At 39.9% G+C, this 14,111-nt stretch overlaps 1 protein-coding gene across 6 annotated transcripts in view; it reads left to right on the forward strand.

Annotated features, from left to right (window-relative positions):
• The window catches only part of SIPA1L1 (signal induced proliferation associated 1 like 1), a 493,843-nt gene that overhangs the window by 336,380 nt on the left and 143,352 nt on the right, over window positions 1-14,111 (forward strand). The window contains exon 4 of one of the 6 annotated variants that reach the window (XM_070469570.1): window positions 1,264-1,362. The exons of the other annotated variants lie outside the window; for them this stretch is intronic. The gene's annotated coding sequence lies outside the window, so the exon portion shown is untranslated. The remainder of the gene's footprint in view (window positions 1-1,263; window positions 1,363-14,111) is intronic. 6 annotated transcript variants of the gene reach the window in all.

Genomic DNA, 14,111 nt, shown 5'->3' on the forward strand with positions numbered 1-14,111 from the left:
CTGGTTCCTTTCTTCTTACAATGCACCGTGATTTTCAGTCTCTGACATAGTCAGTGCTCAATAAATATTGCTGTCTATGTACTCTTTTCTTCCTTTCTTCTTCCATAATACTATTTTCTTTATAACTTACAGTGTATTTGCACTTTTTTCTTTTCTATATTCCAAACTCACTTTTCTGCGGTTTCATGTGAATAAATGATTTAATTTTTATGAGTCCTTTTTAGAAATACAGAGGCCTGCTTTGTTCCAACACATACTGTGTGTAGAAATATGAGCAGTATTTCTTCCCCTTCCTTGTTGTCATCAATTCTTGTCTTTAGTTTCCCTGTCCTCTTCCTCACCCCTTTCTCCACTCAATGTAGTCATTGAACTCTAAAATAAGTACTAGTTAACTCTCACAGGTTTTTATCCCTACTTTTCTATGCTTTAGTTCTTCAGTTAAAGGCACCATTTTTGTTGTTTTCCTTTCATCCCCTCAATCATACCCTCTATCTCTCACTATTTAGAAAGAGTATTTAGATTTTTAGCAAATTTGCAAAAATGGAAAGTTGTTGAACAGAATGTGGAGAAAAGGACTCTTTCTTGGAGAACATTGATTCTTTGCTACTTGTTCATATTTTCTCTTTTGGAATATTTTAAAATGTTCATTTTTATCCTGGCGTCTTTCACTTTCACAGTAACCCTACTGTCTTTCATTTTTATTTCTCTGACAGTTTTGCTTTCATTTTATTTCTCAGTTTTCGTTTCAGTTGTACCACACAACTTTCTCAGTTGGATCAGGATGTTATTTTTGTCTGTTCTCTTATTAATTCACTAGATATTGAAGACCTAGTCTTAAAGGAGACTTTCTGAAGTCATTTTCTTTGTGTGCTCTTAGTTAGAAAGATCCCTGAATACGGTTTTGGGAAGACAGTGGGTAGGCCTGCCTTATGGTTTTACTGAAGGTTCCATCATTCATTTATTTCATAACCAAATCCAAATTAATAGCATTTTAAAAATACTCTTGAAAATAAAATCCATCTCGTTTTTTCCTACTAAAATCATGCCCTAGGGAGTATAAGGACACTCTAAAGAGACTTCTTGCCATTTATTTTAGTGAATATGGTGGACTGGGGGGTGGGTAGAACCCTTTGGGTTGTTGATTAGTCTCTTAAGTTGTATCCAACTCTTTTGTGACCCCATGGACTGTAGCCCGCAAAGCTCCCTTGTCCATGGGATTTCCCAGGCAAGAATACTGGAGTGGGTTGCCATTTCCTTCTCCAGGAAATCTTCCCGGCCCAGGGATCGAACCCAAGTCTTCCTGCTTGGCAGGCAGATTCTTCACTGCTGAGCCATCATTGCCCAAGTAATTTACCACATATGGTAAGATTTATTCCTCCTTTAAATATTCTGGCATATTTTCATGACTTTCTAACTAATCTGTCACTACTTTTAATAAAAATTATAGAGTGTATATATTTTCTTGCATATTACTTCCAAAATCGTATGTGTTTTTTTGAAAATTACTATGTAACATGTTTATAAAGGGGAAAAACCATCCTTCCAAAAAAGCAACTGTTCCTTATCCTTTTGCAAAGTAGACTATATCCTTACAAAAGTAAACTTGTTATATCTTAAAATTAAGCCTATTAACTAGTAGCCAACTAAATAAGGCAAAAAAAAAGGGAAACGTTATTTTGCCAATGATATGACTGTGTAATTAAAAAAAATTAGAATCATTGAACCTATATTAATGCTAATAAGGGTTCAGTAAGATTACTGGATATGAAATAAATTTTAAAAATCAATGACTTTTTAATACATTAGTAGCAATATATTAGATAAAGTGATTACATGAATGATCCTAGTCAGAATAATGAAATATTAAAATGTACCTCAAATAAATGTAACAAAAGATATGTAGTGACTTTCTGGATTAGTAGATTTTAAAGAAGATCTAAATAAAGAGGCACTATATATGTCACTGAATGAGAAGACTAAATATTATAAAGAATTTAAAGTTCTCTAAATTGCTTTATGAATTTGATGCAGTTCAAAATAGAACAAAGCAGCGAAACCAAGAGAGTTTGCCGTGAAACATGACAGAATGATTCTAAAATTAATTGAAGGAGTAGAATTAATGGGGTCAGTAGGATTTATTATAATGCTAATATTTGAATTGGTAGTGAACTGGCGTACAGATAGAGAATGGACCATTCAAACAGAAAAGAGACTTTACAAAGAGATCTTTCTGGTACTGATGAACCTCTTTGCAAGGCAGCAATGGAGACAGACATAGAAGACAGACTTGTGGACACAGTGGGGGCTGGAGAAGGTGGGATGAATTGAAAGAGTAGCATTGAAACATACACATTACCATATTAAAATTAGATAACCAGTGGGAATTTGCTGAATGACGCAGGGAGCTCGAAACCAGTGTTCTGTGACAACCTAGATGGGTAGAATGGGATGGGAGGTGGGAGGGAGATTCAAGAGGGAAGGTACATATGTTTACCTGTGGCTGATTCATGTTGATGTATGGCAGAAACCAACACAGTACTGTAAAGCAATCATCCTCCAATTAAAAGTAAATAATTTTTTTAAAAAGAGAGACCTTCATGTTAAAAAATTTAAATGCATGTGTAAGAAAGTATGGCTTCCCAGGTGGGTAAGTGGTAAAGAATCCACTTGCCAATGTAAGGGAGATATGAGTGACATGGGTTCCATCCTGGGTCAGGAAGATCCACTGGAGTAAGAAATGGCAACCCACTCCAGCATTCTTGCCTGGAGAATCCCATGGACAGAGGAACCTGGCGGGCTATAGTCCATAGAGTCGCAAAGAGTCAGACGTGACTGAGCGATTGAACGTGCACGCATGCACACACACACCCAGACACACACACACACAAGAAAGTGTACCTTAAACAAAGGTAAAAGGCAAGCTTTAGAATGAGAATGCTTTCAGACATGTATGTCTCATGAAGGATTAATACCCATAGTATGTAATATGTGCATGCATGTGTGTGTGCGCCTAGTTATGTCTGACTCTTTGCGACCCCATGGACTATATAGCCCGCCAGGCTCCTCCGTCCATGGGATTTCCCAGGCAAGAGTACTGGAGTGGGTTGCCATTTCCTACTCAAGTATAGTATATAATGAAAACCTACAAATCAGTAACAATCAGAGATCTAGTAGAAAAATGGGCAAAACATAAATAGGTAAGACCAATATGGATTGATTTATTTAGGTTGTATTTATTTATTTATGGCTGTGCTGGGTCTTTGTTGCGTTGTGGGCTTTCCTTTCATTGTGCAGAGCTGGGGCCATTGTCCAGTCGCAGGGTGCAGGCTTCTCATTGTGGTAGCTTCTCCCGTTGCAGAGGCTCTAGGGCCCACGGGCCTCAGCGGTAGAGACACGTGGACTCGGCCATTGCAGCTCCCGGGCTCCAGAGCACAGGCTCAACAGTTGGGCATGTGGGATTTTCCCAGGCCAGGGATCAAACCTGTGTCTCCCGCACCGACAGGCGTATTCTTTACCACTGAGCCACCAGGGAGGCCGTCCAACATGAATTTAAATTCCTAACAGTGATCAGGGAAATGGCAGTGGAAGAGGAGCAACGCGATGACACTGTATGTGATCATGCTGATAATTTAAAGGTGAAAATGTGGCAGCGAATGTTGTTTTATATGTGACTGTTGGATTGTAAAATTGTTAACAACCGCTTTGGAGAGTAGTTTGATAGTATCCAATAATGTTGAAAAACCACTACAACTTAAGGTTTCAGCAGTTCCCATTCTAGAGTTCTCTAGAGAGCCTTTAACCTATGTTCACAAAGAAGATGTGAAAGGAATGGCCTTTGTAATAGCAAAAATCTGAAAGTAACCTAGATTTCAGTCAACAAACCCAAGTATGTACACAGAATGTAAAGCATACGAAAGTTGTTATGAAGGATCAATATCTTTTGTAGCACTATGATGAATACATCTGGAAGACTATTTTGTTTAAAAAAATCAAAGTTGTGAAAGGATGTGTTCCCAATGATATCGTCTGCTTAGATTTCATAAATATATGAATACTTGAGGGAAGGGTGCCTCACATCTTTTGGAGAGAAGTTTCCCTGGAGAGGCTGAGAGGAGAATGGGATTGAAAGTTGATATTTTAGCTACATTTATAGAACATCTTACTTCTTTGTGAGATGAAGCAAATTTGGCAGAATCTTAACATTTGTTAAATCCGGATGAGCAGTACTCATTCCCCTTTGGGAGAGGAAGAATCTAACTGCAGCATGTATTTAAATGGGGGCTGCAATGCTATTAGTCTGAACTGGAAACTTTCAATTATGAAATATTTCCCAAACCCTCTGCCAGTGTTACTAAAAGAATAGAAAAAGATACAAACATGCAAGGTCAAACGTGAGCAGCAGAAATAGGAGCCGATTAGCATTATCAACGTAGTTTTGGTCAGCAGAGAGAGATATATGTATTGAAACTGAGTAACGTGGAGAGAGCTGCATGTGAAGACCTTTCCAGAGGAATTCTAGAAAAATTGAACCCTTTACAGTCCCAGAGTTGGAGGCTCCAAGTAGCTGGTAAGATTGTACTTGGAGGTGGGGTTGGTTGTAGGTATGTAGTCAGGTCCCTTCCATAAGCTGTTATAATTGTAAAGGCTTTGGAAACAGGGAGAAATTATTTGAAACGTTTTTGGCTGAGCTTGGTTCCCAGAATGCTGGAAGCCAGGCGGGAAATGGAACCATTCTTCTGTAGAGACAGTGAAACGCATTCTAAAAATGACTTCTAAGTAGTGGCATTTTTGCGTCCCCCCAGTATAGGGGGAAAACCGTCTGTCTGATTTCAGTAGGAAAGGAATTTTTGGAAATAGTATTTAGTAACTTGCTGAATCACTTGGAAGGCTGTATAACTAGGTTTGGGAAATGGGTAAGCACAAGGGAAGCCAAGTGGCCAAGATGATGCTCAGATCACTCTAGAAAGCGGAGTGACGCTGCCCCCGAGAACGGCGTGTCCAGCTTTGCATCGTCACCACCAGCACTTTAATGAGGGTGCCAATGCATCGTGGCTGCCACTGACACCACCAGCTTTCATGTAAGTGGATTCACAGCCTCCTTGCTGTCTGCAGTCACTGCCTTTCAATTCAGAGTCCAGGGTATACATGTCTCACTGACCGAGAGGCAGGTTATGTCTGCACCCTGTCTATAAGAATGGCTGGTTAAGTATGGCACTTCTGAGCTTCTATTGTGGAAGGCAGACTCTGCATAAGGCAAGGGATTTCCCTGGATATAGGAAAAGATTACTCAGATGCTAGGCAGTCATAATTATAGTTCCCCCTATGTCCAGTTTCACCAGGTAAACCAACTGGGTCCCCATCCAGTCCACTCCAGGAAAGTCTACTTAGTAGTCACCAGGCCCTGCCCCCACACAGATATTAAATGTAAAAGGATAGCCAGTGATAGCAGATAGGAGACAAAGCCTTCCATGTGAGGACAGAGCTCACAACAAACAGAAGAAAAGGAGTTGGGAAAATATAAACAATGAATATGAAAAGAACACTTTAAAATTAGACTGTTAGCAGAGGTAAGGCAGTGTGTCATAGTCATTAAACAACAGATTTTTTTTTTTAACAGGAGAAACAGAGGACACAAAATTTTTTCAAATTTGAGTCCAAGAATCAGTATGAAAAATTAAATAGTCTGGTTGGAAAATGAAGTTCAAAACTTACCAAAGTACCAAAATGAAAAAGAAATGGGGGCAGAGTGTGAGAGAAAAGATAAACTGTTGAGAAAGTACAGTAGCCTGTAATTAGAACATTTACAAAATGAAAGCAAAAAGGGAAGAAAAGAAATGATCAGGAATCAAATAATGAAATGACATTTCGCTTAACTGAAAGAGGTGTGTTTTAATACTGAAAAGGCCTATTGGATATCCAATACAATGACTGTAAAAAGACTTGCTTTACAAAGGCCACTGCAGTATTGAAAGGATGATCCAAAAAAATTACTGGAAAAGAAATTGTGTAAAAGATCAGGAATTGGAATATCATTGAACCTTTCAATTCCATCAGTTGAAGGTAGAAGATAATGAAATAATACCTTAAAAATTCTAATGGTAAACATTTTACTGTCTAGAATTTTGTTGTTGCTTAGTCAATAAGTTGTGTCTGACTCTTCGCGACCCCATGCCAGGCTTCCCTGTCCTTCACCATCTCCTGGAATTTGCTCAAGACTCATGTCTGTTGAGTTGGTGAGGCCATCCAACTATCTCATCCTCTGTCACCCACTTCTCCTCCTGCCTTCAGTCTTTCCCAGCATCAGGGTCTTTTCTAGTGAGTCAGTGCTTCATATCAGGTGGCCAGAGTATTGGAGCTTCCGAATCAGTCCTTCCAATGAATATTCAGGGTTGATTTCCTCTAGGATTGACTGGTTTGAACTCCTTGCAGTCCAGGGGACTCTCAAGAGTCTTCTCCAGCACCACAGCTTGAAAGCATCAATTCCTCAGCACTCAGTCTTCTTTATGGTCCAACTCTCAGATCTGTACATGACTACCAAACCACCGAGGCTATGGTTTTTCCAGTGGTCATGTATGGATGTGAGAGTTGGACTATAAAGAAAGCTGAGCACAGAAGAATTGATGCTTTTGAACTGTGATGTTGGAGAAGACTCTTGAGAGTCCCTTGGGCTGCAAGGATTGATCCAACCAGTCTATCCTAAAGGAAATCAGTCCTGGGTGTTCATTGGAAGGACTGATGTTGAAGCTGAAACTCCAGTACTTTGGCCACCTGATGCGAAGAGCTGTCTCATTGGAAAAGATCCTGATACTGGGAGGGATTGGGGGCAGGAGGAGAAGGGGATGACAGAGGATGAGACGGCTGGATGGCATCACCGACTCAGTGGACATGGGTTTGGCTGGACTCGGGGAGTTAGTGATAGATGGGGAGGCCTGGTGTGCTGCGGTTCATGGGGTTGCAAAGAGTCAGACACGACTGAGCAACTGAACTGACCGACTGACTGACCAAACCACCAGTCAGATTAAGGCTGGACATGCCAGGACACAAAACTTATAACACCTAAGTACTTCTTAGGCAGTTGCTGAATGAGGGTAGGGGTCCATCAAAATGAGCGAGTAGACCAAGAATGAAGAGATCTGGGAAGCATGGAATTCACCCCAAGAGAGGTGAGAAGGAACTGTCAGGATAATGATGGTGATGATGTGTTTCTGGAGATGCCTGAGCAGTAGCCTTGGAGATCAGCAGGGCTGGAATGGAGTGTGAAGATGGAGAGCTCTAGGCGGGAGGTCTCCAGGAAAGAGAAATGGAATCGCTAGGGCACTTGTGGCTTTTGACCACGTGAGAAACGGTTATGAGAAGAAGGGGGTTTTTGTTTGTTTTTGTGTTTTGGGGGATGGTGTGATTTTTCTTTTTCTTGTTGAGTTTCGAAAGAATTAAGGGTAGGTATATAGAAACTAAGCAAATGACAAAACAAAAAGCCAGTATTAACTCCAGGAAAAACAAAGTAAACAATTGAGCAAATACAGCTGTAGTAAAGTAAATCCTGACGTATATGTGTGATATAGCTGTGATACACACATAAACACATATACGTCTATACATGCATGTTTACATAATATAGAGCAAGGGAAGGGGAAGCGCACATTGTGGAAGCATGTTTATTTCTCATCTTCCAAAACAGAACTTCAACAGAGAATATCTAATGTTGATAAATCAAGAAATAATGCCTAAGTCTGTTATTTAGGAACGTGGAGATACTGGAGGAAGTAGTGCTATGAATTGAAAGTGATTGCTCTTAGGTATAAAGAAGATGATGTGAAGACTACTGTTTGGTTGTTGTTTTTACCTTAAATGCCTGAAGTTCTGTTTGCCTATAACTAGTATGTGTATTACTTTGATAAAAATGTAAGTGAAAAAATACTAAATAAATAGCATAGTAGTATCTTAGTACCACTGGATTTCCTTCTTACAGATGGTAAAATCACTTTGTGGTTTTTGCTGTACCACTTGTTTCCTGTATCTTTAAGCCTCTGTTAAAGGCTTAGATACATAAAGTTAAATAAGGTGCAGTCCCTAGCTTGAGATATTTGTGACTTAGGGGGTGTTGTATCAGGAAACTTCAAAAGAAAAAGCAGGATGTCCTTTGGGGACCAAGGATATGGGGGGAGTGTTGGGGACTGTAAGAGGAAGAGGGGGTGCTCATAGCTCCTAGGAATGGGAACTGCCTGGGGCTTGTGGAAGGAACAAAGGGAGGCTGGTGTGAGGGTGAGGAGGAGTCCTGACTACGGCAAAGGAATATCTCTTAAGATGCTGAGCAGCCAATCCATTTGCAGGTGTTAAAAGAGACGTCGCAGAGCCCAGCAATAGGACTGTTCTCTGCTTTACCCACCGGTTTTTCTTCTCCTGAAAGGGTTCTGCCAGTTTGCATTGTTTCTCGCAACACAAGGAGATCTCTTAACTGTAGCTTCAATAACAGTGGGAGGATTGACGCTCCTAGGATTTTTTCTAATAGGTATCAAATGATGCAGTCTTGTTTTGATTTATAGGTCTTTGGTTGCTTATTATAACCCATGATTATTATAACACTAGTTAGGCTCTTTTCATGTAATTGTGCTCTGTTAAGTGATTTTTTTTTTGTTTTACTCCAACATATTCTTTCTTTTAAGCCTGCTTTTATGATAGTTTTGTCCAAAAAATCCTTCAAAATCAGTTGTTTTGTCAAAAAACTTTAAACTGGCAGTCCTTCGATTTTTTTTTTTTTTTTTTTGCCAACAGAGCTGGTATTAGAAAGGTGAGTGCAGAGTGGAATCATGATTTCATTAAAGTAGAGGATCCCTCTCTTGATTTTTAACCATCCATAAATTACCTACAGTCCTCTCAAGGGATACTGTTTAAAAAAAGAAAAGGGTAACATGTCAGGGGATGGGGCAGAGTGTGGACAACTTCCTGGAAGAGATGATACCCAGATGCAACCTTGATGGAGGAGAAAGAGTTAAACAGGACCCAGAGGGACGGGTAAGCCCAAGAAAGGAAAGAAAAGGAATTGTGTCCAGCTGTGTTTCAGCGGAAGTTGCCGCTTGGTTTCTCCAGAAGGCATTCAGAGTGTGTTCAGATACTTGCAACGGGTTCTCTCACCCTTTTACTGGAGCTGCAGGTTCAGAGTGCAGAGAGGCTGTACTGTTAACCAGGAAGTGCCATCATGCGTTTGGAAGTTTTTCCTTTCGTCTTGAGAGCAGAGGGAAGTTATTGTGAGGTTTTGAGCAAGAGAGTGTAAGTGTTGGGCTTGCCTGCGTGTACTTTAGAAACAGTCCTGCATAGGCAAAGCGATCACATTTTAAAGTGTGATCATGCAGACATACAGGACTACATTTTCAGATTAAATTTATCACGTCGAGCTAGGGGATTATATTTCACTTTGCCACAAAAATGAAAAAGAGTGGCCAAGAAACAAACAAAGACATCTGCCACAAGGTTTTATCTTTGAACATTTGGTCAGTTTGCATTTTACTGAGTTTTTTTTTTTTCTAGTTTGTAAATGAATGTTTAAGTGATAAAGTTAATAGGTTTGTGAGTAAACCCTCATTTAGAAATCAGGGGTTTTTAAGTTTGGAGGCAGAAGTAAAAATAATTTTATTTGAATGTTTTATATATAAAGTGTGTGTATATTTGTGTGTGTACATAATTACTAAAACATTACTAAAATTTTTATGTAATTAGTAAAAAAATTTACATAGTTAAGATAAAACTTGGAGGATTGTGGTGTGCATTGAATTAAAGTTATTTCATTCGCTCTTGCCTTAATTTTTGTTGACTAGTTGCCAGAAACATTTGTATAGGGCTCCTATTTTCAGAACCAGGATAAGTACATAAAAGATTGAAAATGTGTCAGCTGTGAAGGGTTTCAGACAGTACTTTATGTCAGGTTGGCAAGGGAGGTCCTCTGCCTCTCCTGAACGGAAGTAGATTCTTTGACCTTTATTTTCTGGTTCTGTCATATTGAACAAGTACTGGAGTAAGTCTCTTCAGTTGTGAGCTGTTCCCTGGGCTACTTCCCTCCTCCCCCTCTTCTTCTTCAATGCTTGTCTTATTGTGTGTGCACCCACCCCCACACAGAGTCTGGAAGAATTCATAAACTGTTAGGAGTAGCTGCCTTTGGGGTTGGGATTGGGATGTCTTGAAGGAAGGCGTATTTTTCACTTTTTCAGCACCAATTTCAGTTCTTTTTTTTTTTTAAACAAGAAGCATATTCATTTATTAAAAAAAGCAACTTTGAAAAGAGGGGACAGCAAAGAGGAGACTTCTGAATGGAAGAAGAATTAATTGAGGGTAAAACAGAAAAATTAGTTTGACCATCATTAATTTGATGACAGATTTTAATCTCTGGTTTCTGTTGTCTTTCCCATGTATGCTGTGTTAACCACCCTCCTTCTGTTTTCCTGTGAATTAATTTACTTGCTACAATTATTAATACCAAATTCTATTGTGCCTCAGTATTTCATGTGGTTGTGCCTTATCTCATTCTAACTGATTCACTTCTTTTAAGAGATTTGCTCATTTTAGTGGTTATTTTTCATGCACTTCGCTGAGGAGTGGATTGAAAGGACGAAGGTCAAACCGCTGTTATTTTTCATTCACTACTGTTGTGTGAAGGCTAATCTTAAGAGAGAATGATGAAACTGAAATCTTTATTAAATTTCAGTGATGTGGAGCTTTTTTTTATTTTTTGTCTCCCTCAATACAGTATTTATGAGATAACCATAATTACATTTTAGATTACAATATAAATTCTGTTAATGTACCAACTAATTTCTAGTTCATCTTAGCTGGGAGCTTGTGGCTTTTGTTGCAAAAAATTCCATTTCAAGGATACTGAGCTTAGGTGCTTTGGAGATAAGGATTGGATGGCTCTCTGTCCTCCAGAACCTGATATCCACTTGAGGAGAAAAAGCCCAACCATGTGTAGAGTTAATTGCAGAAAGTAGTATTAACAGCAGGAGAGGCATTTTAATAAGGGAGCAGGGATTAGGGGTCAGACCCAGCAGTGACCCAGTCTCTCCTGAGCAGCCCTGGATGGTGGTGGATGATACCTGCCTGCAGATGGATGTGGGGCGTAAACCAGCTAGTTAGCGCACAAGTAGCTGGTACAGATGGATGCTCAGACTGTAGTTACAGCTGGTGGCAGGAAATTATTGAAAAAGCATGTTCTGGAAGGACAGCCCAGTATAGCAAACAGAGCAGGCGTCAGGGCACGAGGAAACCTGACTTCACACGTGGGCTCTGTCCCAGCTGTCTCACCGTGGTGGACTTAACAGTTTCTGGCCCTGAGACGCCTTGTGTGGAAAATGAAAGGATCAGACAAGCTATTCATTCTCATAACTCACAATTCTAGATGCTGAATGTAAGGTCCAGAGGGACACCCTCGATGCAGGTCCAGCCACTCTGGAGCTTTATAAAAAGGTGCCGGTTTGTGGAGGGCAGACCTGTTCCCTGCTCTTAGAGAAAGAAGGAAATGGGGAGTGGGTGCTGCTTACTTCTGAGCCCTAGGCCCAATTCAGACAGTAATGAGGGCACCATTGAGGGACCTCTGAAGGTGCATGGAAGGCAAGTGACCTGACCACTGCAGCACTTTTTCCCCACTGGGTGTTGAGATTCATGTCTGGATTGGGCTTCAGAAGTAATACTCAGGCTATAAATGGAGGCCTTTTTTCTTTTAAAATGTGTTTTCAGAGTGGTTTTTCTGCTGTAATGCCTCTAACTGCCAGCACAGTATTTATTAGAGAGAGAGCCCTCCACGTTTTCATGTCAGTGTGCTTTCCCTCTCTAAAAGGGAGATGCTCGCCTCCCAGGGGGCTCATGAGGACTCGGGGATGCGCACGGGTCACGGAGTGGACAGGATGGCAGAGTCCCGTGCTCTCTGAGCACTGTGGGGAGAGAGTTTATGCTCAGAAACAAGTGTAGAGTGAAGCAGACAAATAACCCACCAGCAACTGTATTTAAGGAAACACTAAGGCAAGGTGGAGTGATTTTATGTTTTAATTTTTTCCTTTTAAGCTCTCTGTCCTTGGGTGTGATATTTTAAAATCTGCTAAGTGAAACATGGTTACTAGTGATACTGTGATTAACAATGATTAGGGTATTAGGGTTGTGCTTAGAAGGAACTTTCTGTTTACCCATTGTTCTTAATGGTAAAGAACCTGCCTGCCAATGCAGGAGACGCAAGAGACGTGGCTTCGATCCCTGTGTTGGGAGGATTCCCCTGGAGTAGGAAATGGCAATCTATTCCAGTATGCTTGCTTGGAGAATTCCATGGACAGAGGAGACTGCAGGGCTACAGTCCATGGGCTCACAAAGAGTTGGACACGACTGAGCACACACATCCCCCCGTTGTTCTTACTGATGTGACTTTCTGTTCTTTTTCTGTGTCTCAAGTGCACTTTCTTACATTCTTTTTGGATTTTAAATACTCAAGTGAGAAAACGTTGATGTGTTTGACAAAGCCAGTTGTGACATTCTGTCTTACTGAACCTTCCGGTCCTCTTCCAGTTAGATCATAGGGACTTGAGGGTGGAAATGTTCCCGCTTTGCTTTCTCTTTTGAGAATGACTGGCTTAGTGTAGAACACCAAATAACTGGTGCTCCCATAGCCCATGTTGGCAGCCTGAAGAGCTGTCCTTAGTGATGCAGGTTCTCAACTGCGGTTCGGCATATGTGGATCAGAGGCAATTTTCATGGCTTATCTAGTTTAAATCTGACTGAATGCAGTTTAGACCATCTCTTTCCCTCCTGCCCTCAGAGAAAGTCAGTACTACTAGATTCTTCCTTTCCGGGTTAAATATACAGTTTCCTCGAGCCATCGATAGTCAGGAAAATATGATAATACTCTCCAGAGTGTTGGTCTGCAGCCCGAATGGTGACCTTCTTCCAGTTTAGCCGAATGTCTGCAGGAGGAGGGTTGTAAGGTCAAAACCTGAGAAGCATGGAGTAGGGAAAGGCTACCCACTCCGGTATTCTGGCCTGGAGAATTCCATGGGCTGTATAGTCCATGGGGCTGCAAACAGTCGGACACGACTGAGCACTTTCACTTCACTCGTGTACGTAGGAAAGTAGATGTGTTCCAGGAAAGGGCAACGAGTGATGACGACTCAGTCTGTGCTTTGTTCAGACAGCCTCACCTGATGACCCAGGTCACTGCAACCTTGTGAAAGGGTGAAATGGAGACTTTTGGGTAGGAGGGGGCTTTTGTGTCAATACTAAATATAAAGAAAGCAGCATTAAGTATAAAAAAAAGATGAGGAAATGCATGCAATTGTATTAATCATCTGTATGGAGTAATTATTCAAATCCTGTAAATACTGCTAAATCTTATAATCTTCAGTACTTTCTATTTTATGTAGCCCTCTTTGATTCCATTTTAATCAGAGGATTTAGCACAAGATCATCTTATTGTAAGGACTTGACATCTGTTGCATTTTGACTTGTTTGGTGATTTGAATGGTTTGAGGTTTTACATGGGGCTGTATTTAATAATTAGTATTCAAGTGTATGTTCATCATGCAACATTCTCAGATAGTTTATTGTTTTTAGTAACAGAATGAGTTGCTTTTTTTCTTGTAAACTTTTTCTTCTGATTATAAAAGTTATGCATGCTCATTTTAGAAAATAAATCATATAGTTAAATACTTTAAAAAGGAATTATTTATAATCTGTCTACAGACAAGTATTATAACTCCCTTGGTGAATTTTCTTTGGCTTGTTTATATACCTATACGTAACTAAAAAAAAATACTAAATTTATAACATATAAACCATTTTGTTTGTATCCTGAGTTCTTCTGAAACTGGACCCATTTCTCTTCAGTTACATTCAATAGGACGCACAATATAAAAATATTCTTAAAAAAATAAGTCCATGGTCAAATCAGTTAAGAAATATCTTAGTTTAATAGTTAAATGTTGGTTTTTTTAAAAAAACTGTATATTTCTTGGAGCTTTAATATACTAACCTGTATTATCAAATCCTAATGCAGGTGATAGTGTGTACCTTCCTTATTTAATTATAGAACCCTTTCTTATAAATTACTAACTTGAAAGATTTGAAGCACAATTTGGGGAAAG

This window comes from Odocoileus virginianus, chromosome 6 (genome assembly GCF_023699985.2).
Source record: "Odocoileus virginianus isolate 20LAN1187 ecotype Illinois chromosome 6, Ovbor_1.2, whole genome shotgun sequence".
NCBI classification, from domain to species: domain Eukaryota; kingdom Metazoa; phylum Chordata; class Mammalia; order Artiodactyla; family Cervidae; genus Odocoileus; species Odocoileus virginianus.